Source organism: Halichoerus grypus, chromosome 3 (genome assembly GCF_964656455.1).
Source record: "Halichoerus grypus chromosome 3, mHalGry1.hap1.1, whole genome shotgun sequence".
NCBI classification, from domain to species: domain Eukaryota; kingdom Metazoa; phylum Chordata; class Mammalia; order Carnivora; family Phocidae; genus Halichoerus; species Halichoerus grypus.
The window spans coordinates 127820031-127844977 of record NC_135714.1 but is presented as its reverse complement, the minus strand read 5'-3'; the positions used below and the strand labels follow the sequence as shown (position 1 = coordinate 127844977).

Here is a 24947-nt window from a genome sequence, read left to right as displayed (position 1 = left end):
TAGAGAATAAAGAGATCGATCCTAATCACTGTCCGGTGTGAAACAGCTGTTGCCTGAGCTATTCAGTGCCCAAGGCAGTTTATTCATTTCTCTGGTCTGCATGGATGCTTCCAAAATGATTCTGTCACAGCATGTGTGTTCTGGCATTCCCTCTGAACACTGGGGAACCTGGAGCCAAGGATCTATTAGTGCCTGAAGTGTAGAATGTGTGACATTGATCATCTCCTCTCTGAGCTGGCACTGCTCTGAAACAGCCTGAGAACCAGGGGAACAAGTCTCTGCCAAATCCATCTGGTTTTGATCCCATTGCTCTTAATGAATCAAAACATTATTTTAGAGACACTATTTTTTTTTTTTAACTGTTCCAGAAGTCCAGTGAGTACTCTGACTATACTTAGGATGGATCTAAGAAGTGTTTCATGCAGTCACTGTAGAGACATTCATGAAGACATATAACGTGTTAGCATCACATATTTAAGAGGTGCTCATAAGTACTTCAGTGTGATTAAGTTGATGGCAGTTTCTACTTAAGTTCTTGGTTTCCAGCTACACCAAACCACTAAGAATGGCCTTTAAGTAGCATTTAAAAACAGACTGAGATATATGGTTGTAGCACTGTAAATAAATGACCTTTGCTTTTGTATTTCTCAGTGAAAGTTTGGAAATCTCTATCTCTACAAGCTAATTTTTGGTTTTACAAAACCTGAAACTGAAAATGGGGGCGCCTGGGTGGCTCAGTCAGTTAAGCATCTGCCTTCGGCTCAGGTCATGATCCCAGGGTCCTGCATCGGGCTCCCTGCTTGGCGGGGAGCCTGCTTTTTCCTCTCCCACTACCCCCTGCTTGTGTTCCCTCTCTCACTGTCTCTCTCTGTCAAATAAATAAATAAAATCTTAAAAAAAAAAAGAAACTGAAAATGTTTCCACTATTCTTCTATTGGAAACCAATTAATGGAGGAGAGGACAGAGGAGCTAAAAAAATAACATATATTGAGCACCTACTACTTATTAGACACTGTATTAAGCCCTGCATTATCCAAAGTCTTGCAAGATAGGCATGTCATTAGTTGCATTCTGTAGATAAGAAAACAGGCTCAGAGAGAGCCATGCCCAAGCTGCTGTTACGGATAGCAAATGGCAGAACCAGGATTCTGACTCTAGAGTTTGCACTCTTTCCACTCACGCGCGGTGCTACATCCTGATTCTCAGTGGCATTAGGAGCAAATAGGTAGGGTACTTGGAGGAAGGAATGTCTCCCAAGTGCTCTGGGAGTGTGGAAGTAGTGCTACATCTCCTTCTAATTTGTTGCATACCTTGAGTAACTCACTTTTCTCTGTATCTCAGTTTGCCTCATAAAACGGATCTAATCCGTGCTGCTTTGGAGGCCCATTCTGTTTTCATGTAGAACTATGATCTTTCAAAAGATGAGTGACATTTAAAGTGCCCAAATTCATCTTAGTTAATAACGAAAACGACACCATTGTCATTTATGTCCGTAGCAATTGAAGGCTTTCCTCGTTCTTCCAAAGATATTCCCAAGGGGTGGCATCGTTTTTAATAGGTCCTCACAGAGGCATCGTGCAGATGAAGACAGAGAATGTTGGGCAGTGACCACGAGGTAATTCAGCACTGATTGTCCGCATCAGTAGTGAAATATTCCAGTACTGCTGCTGCATTCACCTTCCTGTCTGACCAAAGCCACAGAGACCTGATGCATTTTAGAAATTTCACCAGAAAAAGAAATGACATCTGGGGGGTGGGGTGGGGTGCGGGGTTATTGTGCAATGTATTGGAGAGCTCAAGAAATCCCAGGAAATGAATCTATTTTTGCTCGTAAAAATGAAAAGCCAGCTAGTGTTACACAGATATTTTAAAGGTTAGGATATTAGCTTTGGGATGAGCTTTGGCAGTTGCTTTTTTTTTTTTTTTTCTTTTTATGAAAATGGTGACTGTTCCCTACATCTACCCAGAAAATGCTTTTTAATAATACCACATTCATTAATGAAAGCACAGATGGATTCCTTGGGTGGGAGGAATAACAGGAATATGGGGAAGGATTGACCGTCTCTGTAAAAGAGGGGAGGGCATGATTACTTTGCTGGGCCAACAATAATGAGCTGCCCAAAATGGCTAGAAAGGTGTTCTTGATGTTCCTAGATGGTTTCTTCTGTAGAATTGTTATGTGAGTAGTTAGAACTTAGCAGTGACACTTTAATGTTTGTAATTCTAGGACCCAATGCTAGAACTATCAGGCATTTCTTTGCCTGGCTTTTCAATGAAGTCTGATTTTAATTTGTACATAGTGCCTTTGTCTTGTTTAGAGAAAAAAAAATCACAATAACTGAAACTCCAGTTTGCTGAAATCTGCCTTTAACAGCTGATGTTAGTTACTTATAGACATAATCACATTTAGAAAAAGTTTTATGGCATCAGCACTAAAATCAAACAAGTGTATACTTTTTCTAATCATACATTTCCTACAGAGATTTTATTTTATTTTTATTTTTTAACACTTTTATTTTCATTTATTTATTTATTTATTTTAGAGAGGGTGGGAGGGGCAGAGGGAGAGGGAGAGAGAGAATCTTAAGCAGGCTCCATGCCCAGTGTGGATCCTTACACGGGGGCTCGATCTTACAACCCTGAGATCATGACCTGAGCTGAAATCAAAGAGTTGGAGCTTAACCGACCGAGCCACCCAGGTGCCTCTATTCCTTACAGAAATTTTAATTGTCCAGATCTATAGATTTGGGTCTCTCTTCCCCTTGACAAAGGAATGTTTTTCAAGTCTTGATTTTCACTGTAACTAGAGGTTGCACTCCTTTTGTGGTTGGCCCCCAAAGTTTATTCTCTTAAACCTAGAGGGAATTTCACATCTTCCTAGATTTATTCCTGTGTTCGTAGCCCTGATATAAACATCCTGTCCATGAGGAAATATTTGCACTGCTTAAAGAAGCAGCTTCTGTGGTTGGAGCGGGTGAGACAAGAAGACCTCGCAGTTGCGCTTCCATGCTCTGAAAGTAGTCCAGGATGCTGGTCTGTACATGGATGATAATGGGAGTCTAATCTGCGTGTGCTTGGGGAAAGAATCCGAGAACCAGAAAGAAAATAAAAAATCAAGGTCTGGTTCTCTTGCCACATGATCCTGGCCAAACTGTTTCATATGCTGGATCCTCAGTTTCCTATTCAGTTAAATGGCAGTGATAAAAATGACCATTGACTAGATTGCTGTGAGGACCAAGTAAGATACCTGTGTGAAAACATAAACGATAAAATACTAGGCATGTTATTAAAGGCTCATTGAAAGACTCATATGTGCAAAGAACATATATGCCGATGTGGAAGAGCTGATGGCTGTCTTATCCTTGCAAAGCAATTACAAAATTCTGTGGCAAAAAGAAAATTTTCTTGGAAATATGAATGGGTTGGCTGTGTTCCCTCCCTTCCTTTAATTCCCCTCAGTCAACAGATCATATTCAAACATCACACTTGGTAGGGAATCTAAAGCTTAGTGTGATACGTTTACCTGGTGGTTACTTGAAAACAAATGTTCTAGTTTTACGTAAATGTCTTTGAGCTATGTTGGTGCCAAGCTACATTGGTGCCCAAGTGTGTCATCTAGTTTTAGAGTTTCGTGTGTCATGTCGTTTTCAAGAGTTAATAAAACGTTAACTACTTAATAAACGGCTCGGGAACAACTGTGACAAATGATGTTGGCACCAAATGTACTGGGAAATAGGGTTTTTAGCAGAAGTGTCTTAATTAGGAGTGGGGCCAGGTTCCCTCCTCTATTTCACCTTGGTTTCTGCTTCTGCGACGCATCACAAAACTGGTCAGCTTTACAGCCTCGAGCCTCGTGATTGGCTGCAAATGAGTCAGATTCCTGTTCTGTCTGGTGGTTTAATACCGTTGGCAAGTCTATGTAGATAAACAACAAAAAGACTGCCAAATCCATTTGAGGACAAACAGTGTATCATGGTTTGGCGAGCCATCGTTTGTCCTTTCACGCAGACTTAGGCACAGGAAAAATATGACTCCTAATGCAAGGTGAGAAAGTATGTCAAGGTGTTTGAAATATTTTACCTAAAACAAGTAATGGTATAAAATGTGAGGAAAGCTAAGAGCTGGTGAGAAAACAAAGAAAGAAATAATCATTTACAAATAGCTGTTTACCTCACTTGAAAATGATCCTAATCAGGAATTTGCATTTCTTTAAAGCCTTTTTGTTAGTGATAATATCGCTATCCCTATTTCTCAAAAGGCAATTATCACATAAAATGGCTTATAATAGAAGTGTTATTGCTTTCCTGGCGTTCGGCATGTAAGATTTTTATTGGTATACTTGTCTTTTTTTTTTTTTCTAAGCACCTGCAATTATATTTACATTCTGACAAAATATAGTAGAGGTGGCACTTAAATCTCTAAGTTCCTGTCTACAATCCTAAGCAATTTTACGGTCTTTTTAGCTATACCTGTTTTCTGTAACAATTTCAAGTGCAATTAAGGCACAGAAGTATCATTTGTAAAGTTTCCACAAAGAATATATTTTGGGTATTGGTGCTAGATAACATTACAATAACTTGCTTTATAATTAGTGTGGCAGCTCTAGGATTAGCTCAGGATCAGACCCTTAGTAGTGAGGCTATATGATCTTAGCTTTGAGTGCAGGAAAATTCTGACTGAGGAAAGAAGAGGTGAGGTGCTGGCATTTATCATAGGTAATGTTGAGTGGTTGCCAGGATGGGATGTTGATGGTAACGCAGTGAGTTACCTAACAGATGACAGTTTGTGAGAACCAGGAAGAAGGAAGATCACAAACACCACACAAATTCTCTTCCTGGTTCTAGATTAAAATATAGCACTTTGTATTCTCCTAAGAATAGGCAATAAACTCACCTTAGATTTGTACTAAGAAAAGGAAATGAAATGCATACAAAGTACCCTATTTTGCATTCATCCAGCAATCACGAATTTATGAAGCATCTTCACAGATGCTTCATAAGGCAGGAAGGTCTGGGATTTCCCCCTATTTACAAGCTAAAAACTTAGCCTGCCACAGTTTCGTGGATACAGGCAGGAGACAGAATCAGGACCTTTCAGAGCAAGGACTTTGTTACTCATGGTACAGCACTCAGGCTGAGCTTCCTGTCCATAGCACTTCCTGTGGCCCCCAAGTCCCATGGTGGCCCTGTGGAGGACTCAGGTGGATGCTATTCATGTGGTGGGTTTGTGTTACAGCCGAGAGATGTGAGCTTGTGGGAATCCGTGGCCTTTAGAGAAAGCATGCTCTCTGTCCTGGGAGAGGCATTACTTCTTCAAAGTTGGCTTGCTGCAAACACAACCCTGAGTCTGGGTAAAGAGCAAAGAACTGCTAGAATCTGGCATTCTTGGCACCCAATGCAGTTATCAGGGGTGCTTAGGACCCATGGTGGATTGCCTCTTCTAACCCTTAGGAACTTGAGACAATTATCTTACAAACAATATGTGTCTTTTGTAGCATGTATAAATTCTCTGCACATATATTTGTGGTTTCAAAGCATTATTATTCCTTCTTTTTAGCAAATAAGGAATTTGAGGCTCAATGTGTTTAAGAAGCTAAAGTCACAAATAAATGGCACAGCAGAGACTACAACAGTGTTTTTAATTCATAGCCTAATATTATTACCATTAGACTGGTTTTGCTTTACTGCTAAAGAATTTTCAGGCTATGTTGGCTCTGTGTTTTAGTGAGGGCTTTTCCGTTAGTTTATTTACTGCTGTGTACATTGCAGGAAATGATTACTCTTTTTGTTCATCTATTGCTGCATTTTGATTTTATCAGACTAGAGTGTTCCTGCATCTTTTTCTCCCTTTAGCCTAGATAAATCTGTTTATTTCTAAAGGCCTGTAGCTTCCCCAGAGTTCTAGGAAATAAGGTCAAAACAATGAAATTGACTGTTCATAGAATTGCAGAATTGCAGAGATAAAATGTACATCAGATGCAATTTAGCCTAACCACCCCATCTCCATTTTACGAATAAGAAAGCAGAGGTCCAGAGAACCTCAGTGAATTGCCACCCAAGGTCAAAGGTCTTATTAGTGGTAAACAAAAGAGCCAAACCCGAGTTTTTTTGTATCTAAAATACAGTGTTTTTGTCACTGCACTACATTGCGTTCTGAACGAAAAAGAATTCAAGGATACTGGTAGAAGCTTAGTACCTTCTCATTATGTGTTCTAATGTTCTGTTTGGTAACAGTAGTACTTCTGTTTTTCATGTACAGGAAAATCACCCCAGGTATTGAAATGACAACAGAATCATAATTCCTTTAAATTATGGGTTACAAACTTAAGTGCCCTTCTAAGATCAGCGGGTAACTGTGAAATAGCCAATGTGATCAATGGGAGGAATGGAGTCTATGGCGAGCTAGAGAAAACACAGCCATCCAGACACACTCTGATTCAACATCTTGAACATTGTATACAACCCACCCCGCCCCCGCACCCGTATGTCTGAGTCTGGATTTGACCCTCCAGCTGCCATTTTATAACACCTGACTTGAATAACATTGTTTTAAAAGATTTGCCTTATCTTTCAGTGTGATCTTGTCACAGTCTTTTAGAGTTAAATAAGGTATTCTCAGCTGCTCTAACCCATCATCATGCTGAAAGAGAAACAAAAGAGGTTCTGTGACTTTATTGACTCAAGTCAATAAAGCTAATTTGTCACACCAACTGTGACTAGAACCAAATTTCTAAGACTCCTAGTCCAGTGTTCTGTCTACTTCATCTTGAAACATTTTAAAAAAGATTTTATTTATTTATTTATTTAAAAGAGAGAGAGAGAGAGAGAGAGCAAGCGGGGGAGGAGCAGAGGGGAGGGACAAGCCGATCCAGTGCTGAGGGTGAAGCCTAACATTGGGCTTGATCCCATGACCGTGATGTCATGACCTGAGCCGAAATCAAGAGTGGGACGCTTAACTGACTGAGTCACCCAGGTGCCCCATCTTGAAACGTTTTTTTTAAAAAAGAGTATTCAGTTTTGTAATGAAAGTGATGAGAGAATCAGATTTAACATGGAGCAACACATTTTGCAGGTAACCTCTCAGGAATCAATTAATAATTATTGGGTGTGTTACCATAGACCCATGCTCAGTGACATGAGATCTACTAAGACATATCGGATATCTTTATTTTTTCACTTCTGTCTTCTCTAGTTGGGAAAGTCAAAACTACTATTACAGAATAAGTAAATGCTAGGATCTTTGGCACTGACTTTAAGAAAACTTCAGAAAGAAGGGAGATTACTGGGGACTTGAAAGCCTCAACTCTCCATATTCTAATAATTATATTTATTAGCATATTTAAGAGAACCCCCCGGCACAGCCAAAGGAATATTATGATATTTGCCAGAGGATGTCAATACTAGAATTAAGTGTGTGCATGTGTGTGCATGCGAGAGAGATTGAATTTGAATCTGTGTTATTCATTCTTCATGTTAAATCATAATTTTTGACCATTGATACCTTAAATATTTGGTTGGCCCCTGATCTGAAATTTGTGGCAAGTGCTGACATAGAAAAGGTATGCCAACTAAAGTTGGGCTGAGATGGAGAGAGATGTCTACCTTCTGATTGAGGTACTATAAGAAATATCAGTTTTGAAAAATAAACTATCCCTCTATACCTTTGATTTATGTTTTGTTTTCACCAGTATTTGAATCCTGTTTTCATGCTCTGTAATGCTGTGGTCAGTCTTACCCTAAGAGTTTTATTCTGGGAGGGATTCCTCTCCTGTGCCTGTTTTGTAACTTGGTTGGCATCCCTTGCAGATTTGTCACTTGGGTCTTTTTCTTTCCCTTCGTTTCAGATGCTCAGTCTTACTGCTCTATCTGCAGAACTCTCCCTTCTTGGGTACTTTGAAATTAATCCTGATCTGGGGGTGGGGGGCAAACTTTTTCTATAAAAGTTCAGATAGTACAAATCTTTGGCTTCGTGGCCCATGTGGTGCCTCCCACAATTACTGATCTCTGCTTTTGTGGCACGAAAATGGCCATAGGTAATAGGTAAACGTGGGTGTGGCTGTGTTCCAATAAAACTTTATTTATAGAAATAGGTGATGGGCTGAATTTGGTCCTGGCCATGACTTGCCAACCCCTACTCTAATCCATTGGTGTTATAGTAGGGAGTGCTTACTCCAAGGGTTGAGCAAGATATCATCTCATCGTATAGGAAGAAGATCCTGTTTATATTTTGCTGTATTTTCTGATTAAAATGTCTATTTTTGTTTGTTTTATAATGTATATGTTAATAAAGTTGAATACAAATGTAATTTATAGATAAACAACTTTACATATATTGAAACCCCTGCTCAAAAAATTTTATACTGATAGCAGTGTGCAAAAAAAATTGGAAAATTGGAGACTTGTGCTCCAACTTTGCATGTTCTTCAAATACCATGCATTGGGGAAGATACTTTTGTTGTGCTTATACACGAGAAAGGCATTCTCAGTATAAGGAGGGGTGTGTGGAGTTGTGAAATAGAGACAGGGTTCTAGAGAATGTTAGGATCTTATGAATTCTCTCTCTCATATTCTCACATTTTAATCAGAGCTGCCTCTTCTACTCAATAGTTAATCATTAGTCTGATTTTCCCATTAACAGTATTCATTTCCCCCTTGGCATTCTTAAGAATACTCTGAATTATTACTTTCTAAATATTGTTAAAATTACTTATTCTGTATGAGGTGTTCTCTAGTTCTGATGATGGCTCAGACCATATATTTTATCATTTTGTTAACCCCACAGCATCTGACAGAAAGTCTGATACACAGAAAACAACATGTTTATAACTAAAGTGTAAAACAAAACATAATTGAGTGAAGACCCTGTCAGTCTCTTTAGAGACCACAGTTAGAGGCCCTGGCCTACTGTCTAAACTAATACTTGTCTTTTTTAGGAAGTTGTGATAGTTACAACGTTCTGGCATGCATTTTGTGATCCATTTCTTCCACTTCCTCTCCCCGCCTAGTTCTAAACATGCCACTGGGAAGTGTTAATTTTAACAGGAAATGCAATTGATTTACTGTGAGAACGTTTTTGTTAATATCATGAGACTGTTCCATACAATGTCAGTACTTTGGGGCAATAATAAATCCCGGGTCAGAATATCCATTATAGGTAGCTAGCAGAGGTAACCAATCAAAACCTTTTACACAGTGTCACATTATTGCTTTCTGGTAGCCTTTTAGCTTATACTTAAGAAGTTGTATGTTTTAAGTTTTGTTGTTGTCGCTGCTATGCATTTAATTGGAAAAGTTGCAAATGTAAAGTATAATAAATACAGACAGTTTTGCATGTTTAGTGTGGCTGTGCCAAGTTAGAGTTTAGTTTAAGTTGGGCACACAAAGCAGATCATGCTTGCATTCTGTGGTGACCAGCTTTTCTTGTGCCCATTGTCCATTTTGTGGAGATTGGCTCTATTTGTGTATGCCCAGTTTCAGGATTATCCTGCATTCCTGTTGGAACACTGGAAACCAGAATAGACCCTTTGGACTTTTTGCAGTACTGGCGTTTCAGTATTGTTAGCCATCATTTGTTTCTCTGTTAAGGGCTATATGGAAAGTGTACTCTCTTACTTTGTAGCCATTACTTGTCATCCTTCAGATAGCCACATTGTAAGCATAACCTCTCTCTTCCTATGAGGGGAAAAAATCTTTTAAACAGTATTCAGAGCAAGCCTAAACGTGTCACTACTTGAGTTTCCGTCTGTATTTGCTTATTTCCCTTTTTGCTTTCTTCTCATGCTTACCAGGCTCTCAGATTCTATTTGTAATGAAACAAACCAGACATTTAAACTGGAGGAGGCATCTTGTGCAGTTGGAAAGACAAGGAAAGGAAGAGGACACATCTTTACTCAGTGCTTGATTCGTGCCAAGTGCTCATTCTAGACACTTCTCTTGTGTGAAAAGCTTCCTTTTTTGTGTCTTAGCATGTTATTTATTTATTTATTTATTTATTTAATTTTGTGGTTGATAACTAGACAGATTATGTTAATAAAAATATACATGTGGTATTTGGGTGGTCATATGCCAAAGTGCTGTGGGTATGTGTAAAGTAAGAGAGTCATCAGTAAGAGTGCAGAAATAGGAAGCCATCAAGTATGTTAGTGTGTTACAAAAATTGGTAGGAAAATGCCTGTCATTATTTGTAGATGTCGATCCATGCATTGTTCAGCATATGATCAGTCTTAACACATTTATATTTATGGCAGATATAAGTCATTCTATCTTTGTTTAAATAGATTGACTTTTGTACAGAAACATGTGTCAAGATATATACATAGAGGGGCGCCTGAGTGGCTCAGTTGGTTAAGCGTCTGCCTTCAGCTCAGGTCATGATCCCAGGGCCCTGGGATCGAGCCCCGCATCGGGCTCACTGCTCAGCGGAGAGCCTGCTTCTCCCTCTCCCTCTGCCTGCCACTCTATCTGTGCTCTCTCTCTATCTCTCTGTCAAATAAATAAATAAAATCTTAAAAAAAAAAAAAGATATATACATAGAAATTCACTCAATATTTATACTGGATTAGATCAGGTGACTGGATTGGGGATTTGGGGTTTGTTATGTTAGAGCATATGGGCAAGTTGTAGGCTAGAAAAGATTTATGGTGTTTTCAATTTCCTTCTAATTATAGAATCTTATCTATATCAATAAAAGTTTATATTTAACTTTGTACGAAGTGTATGTGGTGAGCAAAATAATTGTATGCACCCATGCATCTGTAAAGCATAAATTAAATTTTGATAAAAAGTAAATTGATTCTTGATAAAGTTCTGAATGTTAATGGGACAGACATTCCCATCTGACTCTAACCATTTTCTATTCTTGCAGTATCTTTTTCAGTGATATAGGCTGCCTTTTTTTTTTTTTTTGGCACCCACATATAGCAAATAACTGTGAAACATTTCAAACCTCAAAGTGACACTAAAACTGTGAAGTATGAAATGGAAGTGCCAGAGCGTGTGAGACACATTGCATAGCACTGCTCAGTAATTCAGCGTGTGCATGCAAGAGAAATGACAACACCATTGCAAGATGCAACATGATTAATGCTACAAAAATTAATAAATAAAGCAATCTCCAGTTGGAAACACTCCCTAATGCCTCAAAGTTACCACCTTCTATGTTTAGCAGCCCTGCCCTGGTAATTACACCCTTCTCACCCCAGGAATATCTGCTGTGAGGAGTAAGATATAAATGAATATCCTTGCCATGTCAAGGTTAACTAAATGGTTGCGATTAAGGGCTGTGGTATTTTAGGTTTCTTCATGAGTGCTTGTATTTTTCTTCCTAACATGTGAATTTCATCAGCTTTACATTGGTTTGTCTTTTATATCTGTCTCTTACTCCTGATGATTGCTTCCTTCCCAGGCTTCTTCAGACAGTATTCTAGGGGGGCTCAAGTAGGATCTGTGAGTCCTCAAAATCGAGTTCAGGGCCTATGTTAGAGTGTCCTTATGTATTTACTTGCTTCTGAGGCTCAGTTTGTGAATTTTTATGCCTCACTTTTTGGAAATATGTTCAGAGGGATTTGGGGTTATTAGCCAAGTCTCCTATATTCTTTAGGTTAGACACAATGGGAAGGAAAGATGGGTTCCCCCTGGCGATGTCCATAGTGGTACAGGAGTCCTACTAGGTAAGGCAAGTGCTGGGGAATTGATGTTTTGTGTCTGTGAAAAGCAAAAGAGACCATACAAACGTTAATGATGGCAGCAACAGATCCCTCTTTCCTGAGTGCTTATAAACTCAGTGCTTTCTATGCAGATAGTTTACAACTTATTTAACACATTAGAGTCTAATTTATAATGCTCAGGTGTATCATTCCCTAATTTTAAGAAGGAGGAAACTGCGGCTCAGAGAGGCTAAGTGGCTTACCTCAGGCCATGCTGCTCCCTTTGTTTCTCACACTCTCTGGTATGATGCATTGCCTGAAGGAGTGAGTTCTTACCAAGTTTTCAAAAACTCTTGAGAATTATTGCAACAGCATGGTTAGTACTAAAGAGTTTTTAGTAGGTGCCCAGCTGTAAGCTAAAAGAATAGTGCTGAGGTTTTTGAAGTCATAACCCAATGATGGACTTTGTTGTAGTGTGAGGAGGGAGCATGGGGATCAGGTATGAAGGGTGGTGACCTGACAGAGCTAGATAGAATCCTCACACATCAGCCAGTCAGTTCTTTAATTCCCTCAATGTAGGTTATCTGTGAAGGAAAGGCATGTGTCAACCCTGCTCATGTTAAGATTTATATATTTATCTACCTATCTGCCCATCTGTCCATCCATCCATCCATCCATCCATCCATCCATCCATCCATCCATCCACATCTATCTTGATAAGAAAAACATGAGATTTCTGGATCAGAGACAGACTTTTAATGACTCAGAGAACATCTTACCTCACTTTCCCCATGCCTCATGTACAGTGGAGTTAGTACCACAGAAGAAGAGGCACTCTAGAAATTATGAATCTTAGAGCTTATTTGGGGGCACATTTGCCCTTCCTTCCTTGGAGAGGCCGGGGCGGGGGGCGGGGGGGGGGGCAGTGGCGGTGGTGCAAGAGAACAAGAAAGTGCACAAAGGCTTTATCAATGTTAAGTAAATCCATTCTGGGAGAAGGAAGTGAAGTGAAGGTCCCTATATATATTACTCTTTGGAATGTAAATAAATGGCTCGAGGGGAGGTGCCTCTAAATCTCTCCTGAGCCTCTGTCTTTAACTTCCCTGGCTTGTTTGCCATTCAAGTATCCTTTAACCCAGGTGCCAGAATGTGTTGCTCAGAGCCCTGACAATGCACAAACGGAAAAATATTCGTTGAGAATTATCTCCTGACACCTGTTTTAATTCTGTTTAAGGGAAAGATCAAGATGGGCTGACTAGGGATATACACCGTCTTTTTCCATCAGGTGGACCAGAGCCCAGTAAGCCTGAGCGAAGGCTCAGGTTTGCAAGAGTCATTTCAATGGAGCCACCTCTTTGGTTTTTGTTGCTGTTTGTTTTTTGTTTAGTCATCTGTTTTATTTTTTTGCAGGAGAGGGTGACCCAAGAAGATCAAATAAACACATTTCTTCTGGGCGATTTTGTTATGCCTTTGGCTATGATGTTTACTTGGTAGAAATTCAGCTATTTCACTAGGGGATGTCTGGCGTTATTTTGCTTTTGGGGGAAGAGTGTATGCTACCTAATTTGCTAAAGGCTTAATGAGTACTGTTGTATTTTTTGACTGGATTAAGAGAGAAATGAATGCTTGATAGAAAAGTTTTAGGCATAAGAGTATTTATTTAGCATAATATGACTTTGTGTTTTGTTTTCAATATTTGTGCTATTCCTAAAAGTTTACATCCTTGATATAGTATTTTGGTAGCACTTTATTTTATGGCACAGGTAGCCTCCACTGTATAACATGTTATATATCTGCCTCATCTCCTGTGGGGATTATAATCCATGTCATGTTATTATAACCATTACCACCACTAATTTTATTGAGCATTTACTGTGTACCAGGCATCGTGCTAAGTACTTTGTATGTATTATTCACCCAGTCCTCATGGTAACCTATTGTCATCATACCCATTTTTACAAATGAGGAAGGTGAATTCAGAGAAATGCTATAACTTCCTGAGGGTCATACTGGTGATAAATTTCAAATTTATATCCCCTCAAGTCTCTCTGCCCTCTTAACTACTTCTCTGTGTGATCCCTTATAAAAAATGCAGCATACCCACCTAAAGGATGAGATTCAGATTCCTGAAACATCGTATCAGTTAACAAATACTTTGTACCTGGTAGATATTGAATTGATTATACTTGAATAAATTGTCCTAAACTTTATTGGAGTTGTGTGATCTTTGTCTTCTTTTTCATTACTATTACATTAAATTTTTAGATTTCTGAATATAGTTAACCTATTTGTTGTTTTAGTACATTTTGCACTATTGTTTTATACACTGAGGTCTCATAGTGGAGTTACATTGTACTGACAAAACATGTACTGATTTCCAGTATTCTTCTTCTGACATCATAGAGAACTTTATATTTTCTTGCATTTAATTCAATCTGCTCTTGGTTCCTGGCTGAGTTTTCTTTGTTCATTCAGCATTTATTGAGTACCTGATACATGCCAGGCTAGGCACTTGAGGTATTTGTTCAATAAATGAATGAATATCTTTACTGTGGGATTAATAGAATATAAACTTTTGGAAAGTGGTGATGACATTTTCCCCTTTTCTTATAACTGCCATGGTCTCTGGCACATGGCTGAAGGAGATGGTCAATTACCACTTATTAGTTGAATGGTATTACATTGAGGATAATAATACCTATAGGAGGTTGGGGTACAAAAATATATAGTGAAATCTGAAGTATTCAGACAACTTGTCTAGCATATTTCCCTTTCTGACTAAAAATTCATTGTAGCTGTACCTAGTAGATGCATTGATAAATTACTTCATTTATTCAAGTAACATTTTAAAAAAGATTTTATTTATTTATTTGAGAGAGAGAGAGAGCAGGTGAGAGAGCACAAGCAGGGGGAGAGACAGAGGGAAAGGGACAAGTAGACTTCCTGCTGAGCAGGGATCCTGACACGGGGGCTCAATCCCAGGACCCCAAGATCATGACCTGAACTGAAGGCAGACACTTAACTGGCTGAGCCACTCAGGCGCCCCTATTCAATTAATATTTATTGAGTTTCTGACTTATAATGCTATGTGTGAGTTAGAAAGGGAATAAAAATGTCTCCGTTCATTAATAGCTCATAACATACCAGAAAAAAGTTCGTTTGTTCGTTCATTCATTCATTCATTCATTCAGTATTTATTAAGCATCTATTATATGCCAGCCACTCTTCTTGACACTGATGGTGTAGTTGTGAAAATGGAGCTTACATTCAGCTGGGGGAGGATTGGCCAAAAGCATGCAAACAGATAAGATAATCACAAAACACAAAGATCACAATGAAGGAAATAGAGTGATATAATAGACTGTGGGGACACACTTAGATGCAAATGTCATGAAGGCGTCTCTGAGGAACTTATATTTGATCTGCCATCTCAAGGAGAGGAGGGCGAGTGGTGTGCTGGTAAACTGGCACTATGGGGAAAAAAAAAAAAGCCCGATATAACGTGTCCTGACTTTCATGGTGTAAATATTGCCGCTGTAGCTAATTTCAGGCTACCAAGGGTTTAACATCTAGATTGCAAAAGTTTCTAAAGATTTAACAGTTGACCATTGAAAGCTGGTACAAGCCAGCTGCAGCTCATCACTGGCAATATGAAGAGAAATCCAGGCAGTGCAAAAAACCTTGAGAGGGGACAGGAATGGACTTATTGAAGGTCCTGAAGGGAAACCGCTGTGGATGTAGAGTAATGGCAGAGAAAGTAAGGCTGGCGATGTGAAATCATGTGAGAGAGATGACCAGGAATTGGATGATGTACAGCCCTGTAGGTCATGGCAAGGAACTGATTTTTGTTTTAAGAGTGGTGGAAAGTGATTGAATGGTTTTAAGGCAAGTGTTATGATCAGATTTCCATTTTAACAAGAGATGTTGACCTCTATTTGTAAAATGGAGTCATAGAGGCTAGAAGGAAATAGACTAACCAGAAAAATATTTTTCAGTCCAGGCAAAAGATAACGTTGGCTTAGATAGGGTTATTGTTCAACACATATGCACTCTCTTTCTCTTCCACCTTGGATTGGAGTATGCTTCCCTGACCCACTGATTGTGAGATTGACCCTGTACTTGCTTTGGCCAACAGAAAGTAAGAAGACATGATGCAAGCAATACATTTAAATATATTAGTGGTTTAACTTGTCTCTGTACTCTTCAGTCTGCCATGGAAAGACTGTGCCCCAGGTAGATGCACCCTCCAGCCTGGCCCATCTAAGCCAGCTGACTCAGAGCTGCTCTGGCCAAGTCCAGGAACTGTGAGCAAACTCCAAGCTTGTAATCCACTGATTTTTGGTTTGGTTTTTAATGCAGCATTATAGTGGCAATTGTTGTGGAATTAATGGAATTGGAGAGAAATGGGCAAATCAGAGATATATCTTAGTGCTAGGTAATGAGTTTCTGATTTGAATGGGTGGCTGTATGATGATATCATTTACAGACATGAGAAATGCAAGGAAGAACAGTTTGGGAGAGAAAATCAAGAGTTCTGTTAAATATATTTGAGATACTTATTAACATGCAAGTTTACATGTGAGACAATTGTATACATGAGTGAAATTTTGAGGACAGGTGTGGTATAGAGAATAAAGTTTTAGTCATTGGTGTGTGGACATAATTTGTCCAAGGAGCTGGATGAAGTCTCCTGAGGAACAAGTGATGTTAACATAAAAGGGCTTATGATAGATGCTCAAGGCACTTCATTCTCTAGATGTTTGATAAAAGAGGATGAGTCAGCAAAGGAGATTGAAAATGAGCAGCCTGGTTTTCATAGGAGCAAAGCCAGAAGAAAGTGTCACGTAGTCCCTTCACAGGAGAGTCACCATTGCCATTGTGTATTGCTGAAGGCCCAGTAAAAAGCAGACAGAGATTTATCCAGCGGGCGTGATAGTGCGGAAGTCATTGTGTCCTTGATACGGTGACTGTGCAAACCATATTGGGAGTGGACCAGACGGTAAGTGGGGTGAGGAAGTACAAACAGTATGTGTAGATGGTCAGTTTAAACATTTTCCTATAAAGCAAAGAGAAGGTTTTGTTTTGTTTTTAAGTGATAGCTGTGATGATGACTGCATGAGAGGTAATCGAAGTTAAAGCCTTTTATTTGACCTTGGTCAGTTCGTTTACCTATCCCACTTACTGTTTCTTTCAAATCTTTGCCATTCTCCTGAAGACCCTTTCTGTACTTCTTTACTAAACTTCTATACCCCTCTCCCAGTAAATGACCTCGCCTCCTACTTCATGGAAAAAATAAAGGTCTTGATGGTGAACCCTCTAGAAACTTATTCATAGCCACCTAAAACTTTATCCACTTTCTTTTAGAAGAAAATACCTATTTTCTCTAGAGTATGGCTAAATTCTATCCCATCCCTTCCCTTCCTGCCAGGAACCTACCTCATCTATTATATATTATTTCTTCATTTTATGTCTCTACCTTCTCCTTTCCAATAATATATAAGCATCCTAAAGTCTCTCCATCTTAAAAATATATCGACACCAAAACATTCTTTCTCAAACTTATTTCTGTGATGGTCATTTCACCTCTCTCCTCCCCTTCAAACCATACTTTTCAAAGGGAGAGTCTACATTTAATATCTCCAATAACTTTATTCCTTCAAATCAGTGAAATCTTGTCTCCACTTCTATCTTTCCCTTTAACTGTCCACCAATAGCCTCATAATCCCTTGTCTTAAATGTATGAGATAATGGAAATAGATTTTCGTAATAGTGCGTTTGGAATTACTCAATTATTTGTATAATTAATTATTCAGTTAACTGAATGCCCTAGGACATAGCCTTCATAATACCCACATTAGGTTTTGCGTCCCTGGTGCCTAGCCGACTGCCTGTCACATTAGAGGCACTTGGTAAATATTTGTTGAATTAATGATTGAATTAGTGGATGTTGGATAAAAACACAATCCCTGTCCTCAAGAAACTATGAAAGAGTTCACAATGTAGGGAGGAATTGGCGTTCTATATAACACACATGTGCTAGAAATTCCAACAGTAGAAAATCATATGACATCCACCCAGCCCACACACTAGAATGTGAAATGTCAGTAAATTGCAATCTGTCATTCTTGACTAATGAATCTGTCTATAAATTTGCAACATTAAGTTTTAAATTTTATTATAATTCATATGAAATTGAATATAATTTAGATAGTGGGTCTTAAAAAAAAGAGTGAAGGTGAGAAAAGCATTTTATAATCACTCAATATACAAAATCCAAAATCTCATTTTTTGAATGAATAGGATCTGGATTTAGCCTGTGTGAAGCACTTTCTTAGTATTATTAAGTCTCTGTGTTGAAGAGACCTTAACATTCTTCTAGCCCAACTACTTTCATGATATAAAATTCCTTAATATTTTCTGGAAAGTTCCTATCCAATCTCTGCCAGGAAACACCTGTGATGGGGAATACCTTCCCTTGTACAGTATCCAATTTCTGAACTATTAAAGCTCTAAATTCTAAAAAACTAGTTCCGTAGCTTCCATTGGTCTAGCTTAACTAAGTTTGGCTGCTTTTAGCCACCTGAATTAGAGCTCCTGGGCTTGCTTGCTTGTTTTTGTGGAAGAAGAAAAAAGGGATTCTTTATGAAAGTTAGGGGAGAAATGAGGATCAGTTGAAGGAGAACGTATATAGTGTCTACCATATCGGAGAAAAAAGTTGAAAGAAATTAATCCTTTACCTTGGCAAACACAAACTAGTAATATTAAAAATTTTATGTAACTGAATAAGAGATGTTCAATATTTTATTTATTGATTCATGTAACAAATGTTTGATGAATGTGTTCAATACTGTAATGAAATGCTGAGGACTCAAGGGGAATAAATTCAGTTCACATCATTAGCAGAGTTTACAGACTAATAATGAGAAGGTGGGCCAAGTAAACAACAAGTGTTGCAAATTGTTTCAATGTTAAGATAGACCAAAGAGCTGAGTCTTGAAATGTGAATGGCTAGCAAAATGGGAAAAATATATCAGGCATTCCTTCATTAAACACGTTTTTAAAATCGAACCCTTGAGAATCCAAAATGAAAAAAACCAGAACAAATATAAACTTAGGGCAGAGTCCAGCTTTTGTTCCTGGTAGTTTCTGCATATTTCTGGTAGCTCATGGCTACCATTGGACCTTGCATGGGCAAGGAAGGCACACAGAAAATAACTAGCACTTGCAAGATGGGAAGTCAGGTCAGAGACTTCCCCAAATCTGAGACCCCTCAAAAGGTGATACTGTTAATGAAAGACTAAACCAAGAAAATAAAAAGCCTTGCTTTGTAAGAAGAAAATGGCAGAGAAAGCTGACTCTCTCAGCCTTGGCTCTGAGAGAGGAAAATTCAAAGAAATTTCCCCTTATGATTTATAACCACAAACAAGCTCACCTGGGATTGAATCAAAATCCATATTACCAGTATCTGAAAAATCCCTAAGTGAGAAATTAGTTTAACATTATTTTGGGGGCGCCTGGGTGGCTCAGTTGGTTAAGCGGCTGCCTTCGGCTCAGGTCATGATCCCAGGGTCCTGGGATCGAGCCCCGCATCGGGCTCCCTGCTCGCCGGGGAGCCTGCTTCTCCCTCTCCCTCTGCCTGCCTCTCTGCCTGCTTGTTCTCCCTCTCTATCTCTCTGTCAAATAAATAAATAAAATCTTTAAAAAAAATAAAAAAAATAAAAAAAAAAAAAAAAACATTATTTTGAATTGAAAGTTCCCTTAACTGCCTGAAGGAAAAACAAGTTATTTCTTGAGGAATGGATCTTAATCCCAGGTTGCAAGTAATTCCCATTCCTATGGAATATGAGTTTACAATTAAAAAATTTTTAAATGCATGAAGAAATAGTCACTCTGAGTGAGAAACTTAGCCCTCCAGTTCCCTCAAAATGCAATTAGACTTATAAAGACCATAGATAATAGAATTGTCTGATAGAACAGAATAGAAAATAAGTCAGCTTAATATGTTTAAAAAGTAAAGTATAAAAATATGAATGAACTAAAGACAATAAAAGTGTTCAGGAAGATTTGATAAAGCAATTAAGGAACTTCTAGAAATAAATATATAATAATTTAAATAAGAAATTTAATAAGTTTTTAAATACAGATTTAATAGAGCTGAAGATAGAATCAGTAAACTAGAAAGGGTAGCTTAAGAAATTTACAAAAGGAAGCACAAAGAGATGGACAATATGAAAGATTAAGAGCTCTAGAGAGTATATTGAGAACTTATAACACAAATCTAATCAGAGTTTTCTAATAAAAAACACTAGAGAATGGGGAGAATGGTAATTATGGAAGAGATCACTGGAGACCTGATTCCAGGTCTGGGACAGAGAAAGGACAAAGTGAGCCTAGAACTCTTACTGTGGCAGAAAGGAAGGAATGTTCAAAGACTAATGGAGGTATGTCGAAATGGTACAGGAACTGACTGGCTGATTTTGGCATTATGAGCATCAAAAAGAATAATGATGGGAGTAGATTATAACACACTGAGTAAAAAAAAAAGAGTTAATGTGTCCCAAAAAGGAGGAGAAAGAAAAAGAGGAAAATCTCTCCTTTACAGATTAATACCAGTTTATAAACATAGAAGAAAACACATTAAAAAAAAAACCCACATTAATTTGCAATTACCACTGTAATGACTGACTTAGGGAAGAGTTATTAGTGGATGCCAAACCATGTTTTTATGAGAGATGGTTGAGGAGCAGCCAAAGTATCAGCCAGAAGTTATTTAGTAATTACAAAGGGAAAAATGTATGTTTATAATGGAAATATTTGATAGTTGCCACCTTAATCAAGTGATTAAATTTAGTAAAACCTTTTATAAAAAATTTAAAGACTTTTTATTTATTCGTTTTAGAGAGAGACAGAGAGAGCACAAGCAGGGGAAGAGGCAGAGGGAGAGGGAGACGCAGACTCCCCGCTGAGCTGGGAGCCCGATGTGGGACTGGAACCCAGGACCCCAGAATCATGACCTGAGCCGAAGGCAGATGCTTAACCATCTGAGCCACCCAGGCGTCCCTAGTAACACCTTTTGATGTGATGTAATAGGAAGGACACCATACCACTTCTGTACTATTCCTGTCAAAAATATTTAATTTTAATTTAGTCATAAAGAAACAGTGGGAAGAATTCAGACTGCCTTCAAGAATGTCAAAAAAGATGAAAAAGGGTAGGAGGAATGTTCTAGTCAGTGCTGTCCTTCGAAAGACAATGCAAACCATAGATATAATTTAAAATTTTCTGGTGGCCACATTAAAAAAGGTGAAGAGAAACAGGTGAAATTAATTTAATAATATATTTTATTTAATTCAATATATGAAAATATTATTTAAACATTTAATTAATTTAACATTTTAATTAGATATATTACATTTTTGTAGTAAATTTTAGAAATTCAGAGTGTATTTATACATATAGTATAGTGAATGTGTAGGAAGTGTATTTGTTCTTAGGAGCTATGTGATGAAATATTTAAAGATGGAATGTCATACTGTTTGTAGCTGACTTTTAAATGGTCCAGCAAAAAATAAATTATGTATAGACATATATGTATATGTACATTCATATATGTGTGTGCATATACAAATCAGTAAGGTTATAAAATTTGATGTAAACAACTACATTAAGAAGTTTAATTTATTAGATGAATATAGAACAATGAGAGATAGAATCAGACAAATATGGAACGTTATGAAAATTGTCTACACACTGTCAGTAAACTTCAAAAAATTTGGAATTATACATCATGTTCTCTGATTACAATGAAATTAAATTTAAAAGCAATGACAATGATAATTTAAAATCCCATAATTTGAAAATCAGAGATTACTTATGGAAAGTAAGGAGGATGGATTGGAGGGTATCATGGTTGGAGGCAGGAATTCAAGGGAAGAAGCTGTTAGTGTTCAGAGGAGAGATGATAAAGGTCTGCTTTGAGGCAGTCTGTGTGGGAAGGGATGGAAGGGATTTAATGACTGATTGTATGAGGAAGGTTGAGGGAGAATGAGTATAAGGAACTTCCAGGTAGATGGATGGAGGGTAGTGTCATTAATTGTGAGGGAGAAATGATAATTGGGATGTCTTTGGGACGTGTGTATAGAGATAGTTGGTTAGTCAGATTTGGCACTTGAGAGTGCTTTGGCAAGATATATAGATTTTGTGAGACATCTGCATTTAGATGATAAGTTTAGCCATGGGCATGGACCAGATCATTTAGGTAAAGGGTAGAAGGCAGCCAAGGAAAGAGCCGTGGGGCATATACAACAGCTGGAGGTGGTCTAAGCAAAATGAGTCCATGAAAGAGACAGGTGAAAGAGTCAGAAGTGATGAAAATTGAATGGTTGATTGATTCCAGTTGAATGAATGGCCAATTCCAGCTGAATTCTGAGGAAAGTGTGGTAAATAGTGTGAAGGACTAGAGTCCTTTGGTTGGCAGTTCTAATGCCTTATGCTCCATGTGTTTGATTTCATACAAAAAACCCCAGATAATTATTGTTTTACCTTCATTTTCTTTTCCCAGTCTCTCTGTTTGTCTCCTATTTACCAATTATTCTAACCAGAGGTGATTTATAATTTACGGATGGGGTGGCTGGGTGATAGACATTGGGGAGGGTATGTGCTATGGTGAGCTCTGTGAATTGTGTAAGACTGTTGAATCACAGACCTGTACCTCTGAAAGAAATAATACATTATATGTTAAAAAAAAAAAAAAGAAGAAGATAGCAGGAAGGGAAGAATGAAGGGAGGGAAGTCGGAGGGGGAGATGAACCATGAGAGACTATGGACTCTGAGAAACAAGCTGAGGGTTCTAGAGGGGAGGGGGTGGGAGGATGGGTTAGCCTGGTGATGGGTATTAAGGAGGGCACGTACTGCATGGAGCACTGTTATACGCAAACAATGAATCATGGAACACTACATCAAAAACTTATGATGTAATGTATGGTGATTAACATAGCAATAAAAAAAGAAAAAACAAAAACAAGCAAACAAACAAATATATAATTTACATTCCAGAACTGAATTCTAGAGTTTGGTATAATTGGTGTAATTGGTCTAGAGACTAGATTTTACATAAAGGGAATAGTTATGAACTCTGAGATGATATAATTTGCGCAAAGTCACACAATAGTCTGGTTCCCCATCCAAAGGTTTAGTAAACTAATTAGAAGTAATGTTGAATTTTTTATATGCTTTAATTGCCTTTCTAGAAATCTCTCTTTTCTTTGAGGGATATAACTGTACTTATTTTTTTATTTTGGATGCAGTCCTAACATGATTTAGTTAAATGTTACCATGGGGGCTTTTAGTTTAACATTTAAATGGATTATGGCCGAAGTTTTTAACAGATTTTTTTCAAAATGGGCATATAGGGGTGCGTGGCTGCCTCAGTGGAGCATGCAACTCTTGATCTCAGAGTTGTGGGTTCAAGCCCCATATTGGGTGTAGAGATTACTAAAAAAAAAATAAGTAAACTTAAAAAAAAACCCAACAAAATGGGCATATCTTTTGCTTTATTAATTCTTATAGTAACACAAACTTACTTTCTTTAGCATCACTGTAAAATTCACTCTAAGTTAGATCTCTGGATCACACATCTCATGACCTTTCCTCCCTATCCTTTCTCTCCTTTGCTTTTTTGCGGTGATTTTTGCTGTTAGTCATGCTGTCCATTGAGAGTGGCAGTCACATTTTATTAATTGGTATATCCTACATCTCCCCTCTCTAGGAGTTAGGACAACAATTTTCACTAAGTAGATCTTTCTGAAATAAATAAAATAAATACGCATGTTGAGTATCATAGCGATTAACAATGCAGGCTCCAAAGACTGCCTGCCTGCATTTGAATATTGACTCTATCTACTGCTAGCTATATAACCTTGGGGGAGTTAATCTCTGTTTCCCTGCTGCCGTTTCCTCATCTGTAAGATGGGGAGAATAACAGAACCTAATTTATGGTGTGCTTGTGAGAATAAAATACGATAACCCAGGTACAGCAATTAGCACACATAGCATATGGCAAATATTTTTAAGATTCAAAATTATAAATTCCTTCTCTACTTCTTCATCTTAGTATGTTTCTCAGTCTACCATGTGTCTTTACTTAAAGTGTGTCTTTTGAGCTCCATAGTCACCCTCCAAATTAATAAACAAGGCAGAAATGACCCTCTTTCCCTGATTAGCACCTGAGGCCCCCTGAGCCATGCGGGCAGTAATGATGAAGGAACTTACAGTCAGAGGGATACAGGTTGGAGTCCTGGCTCTGCACCTTTTAATTTACCAGATCTTGGGTAGGCTGCTTTCCTCCCATGTAAAAGAGTAATCACTGTGCTTCACCAAAAACAAACAAAAATGCCAAGAACTGGTTCTGAGGCTGAAGTGTGAGATGATTTGCAGGGAATGCTGAACAATACCCCTGGTATATTATAAATAGTCCATACATTTTAAGATTCTGTTTTCCATTTCTCCAAAATTTTTATATTTTCTGTTATATGTTTTAAATCTAAATTAACATAATGTGGTCAACTATGCTCCTCTATTTGTTAGCATTGACACACCAACCAGTTTGTAAATATTTCCAAAGTAGAGGGTTTCATTTCATAAGTTCCGTGTATCTTTAATATATATTTAACATACCTGAGGTGGTAGCTAGAAGGCGCTTTAGAGATATCAACTTAATATTTTGTTATAATGTTTCAAACTATGTTAGTTCTATTATCTGTACAAAATACAAAGTAATAGGTATTTATTTTTATTTTTTTATTTTTTTATTTTTTTATTTTTTTTTTAAATTTATTTTTTTTTTTGTTTTGTTTTAAAGGTTTTATTTGAGAGAGAATGAGAGAGAGAGAGAGCACATGAGAGGGGGGAGGGTCAGAGGGAGAAGCAGACTCCCTGCCAAGCAGGGAGCCTGATGCGGGACTCGATCCAGGGACTCCAGGATCATGACCTGAGCCGAAGGCAGTCGCCTAACCAACTGAGCCAACCAGGCGCCCAGTAATAGGTATTTAAAAATATTTATGTAAATTTCTCTCTAGACTCCAAGAACTAGATTTTTTTTTTTTTAAGCAGAACTTTGCCTTTCCTGGACTTCAGTCTTGCTCTCTCAAGTTGATGAGTGTTCCTATTTACATTAACTAATGATTGCTAAATTATTTTAAAATAGCAGACTCTCCTATAAAAGCTAAGCCTTATGATGATAATGATGATAATAATGCTGATATGTATAAATGAGGCTGTTGGAATTCATCGGTACGTGCTGTGC

At 38.0% G+C, this 24947-nt stretch overlaps 1 protein-coding gene across 1 annotated transcript in view; it reads left to right on the top strand.

The window, feature by feature from the left end:
• IQCM (IQ motif containing M) overlaps positions 1–24947 on the top strand; it is a 362431-nt gene that overhangs the window by 25390 nt on the left and 312094 nt on the right. The gene's annotated exons all lie outside the window — the stretch shown is intronic.